Source organism: Mus caroli, chromosome 17, assembly GCF_900094665.2.
Source record: "Mus caroli chromosome 17, CAROLI_EIJ_v1.1, whole genome shotgun sequence".
Classification (NCBI taxonomy): Eukaryota; Metazoa; Chordata; class Mammalia; order Rodentia; family Muridae; genus Mus; species Mus caroli.
In genome coordinates this window covers 40,228,019-40,229,419 of record NC_034586.1, presented here as the reverse complement: position 1 = coordinate 40,229,419, position 1,401 = coordinate 40,228,019, and the positions used below count along the sequence as shown (strand labels likewise).

General features: G+C 43.0%; 1 protein-coding gene across 1 annotated transcript in view; it reads left to right on the top strand.

The window, feature by feature from the left end:
* The window catches only part of Mep1a (meprin A subunit alpha), a 31,039-nt gene that overhangs the window by 2,086 nt on the left and 27,552 nt on the right, over positions 1-1,401 (top strand). The window lies entirely within an intron of this gene.

Sequence of the window (1,401 nt, the reverse complement as noted above, 5' to 3'; positions counted from 1 at the left end):
CTCCTTCTTCTTCTTCTTCTTCTTCTTCTTCTTCTTCTTCTTCTTCTTCTTCTTCTTCTTCTTCTTCTTCTTTTTCTTCTATGATGATGATGATGATTTTGTTGTTGCTGCTGCTGCTCCTGTTGTTTTGAGACAGGGTTTCTCTCTGTAGCCCTGGCTGTTCTGAAACTTGCTTTGTAGACCAGGTTGAGCTCAAGCTCAGAGATCTGAATTCCTTCACCCCAGGAATGCTGGGATCAAAGGTGGGCACCACCATGCCTGAGTGATGATTAGCTATTTCTGTTTGGAGCACATTCTAGAGCACCTTTATAGGTAGTATTGTTGTTGAAGTATCATGGATACTCATATGGTTAAGGAAACATGATAATAATTAGTCAAAGCCAAGACTTGAATCCAGGCAGGCCTATTCTCTGCATTTTTAAGTAGGGTAAAGTTAAAAATTAATGAATCAATTAAACATTATTTTAAAAGACAAATGGAGCTCATACAAGGGTTGGGAAGTTTTCCCAGGATCTTTCCCTTTAAGAATCTTAGTTTTATGAGTTCTTTGAGGTCGTGGATAAGCAAGTCAAGCAGTGTGTGTAGGTCCATTCTGCAAGGCCTCTGAAAAGCAGGGTCTTGGAGACATACGTAGCCTTGGATGGATCTGCACATAGTCTCCAAGGGCGTTGTCCCTAGGTTCGGGGGCTGCCTCCTTCCTCTTGGGAGGAAATCCACTCAGTGCATTTACCTAGGTGAAGGGGAGGGCCCATGAAAGGGCTGGGATGAGACACCAGCTGTAAAGCTCACCTGGACAATGGCCTCCCCTAGTTCATGACCTCTCTGAGCTCCATCTTTTTTTTCTTTTTTCTTTTTCTCTTTTAAAAGATTTATTTATTCATTTAATGTATATGAGTACACTGTAGCTCTCTTCACACACACCAGAAGTGGGCATCAGATCCCACTACAGATGGTTGTGAACCACCATATGGGAATTGAACTCAAAACCTCTGGAAGAGCAGTCAGTGCTCTTAACAGCTGAGCTACCTCACCAGCCCTAAATTTTTTTCCTTTAAAGAAGCAAAGCTTTAGAGTTCATGAACAACATAATCCTTTCTAACTCATCTTAGTTATAAGGTTATTTTAAAAATATCATTATTTTCTACATATAGATGTTTCAACTATATGTGTAGTCTGTGCACCAAGTGCATGTTTGATCAGAAAAGGGCATTGGTCCCCCGGGGATGGTGTCACAGATAGTTGTGAGCTGCCACGGAGGTGCTGGGAACCGAATTCAGGTCCACTGTAAGAATAACCAGTGTTACAGCCGGGCGTGGTGGCGCACGCCTTTAATCCCAGCACTCGGGAGGCAGAGGCAGGCGGATTTCTGAGTTCGAGGCCAGCCTGGTCTACAAAATGAGT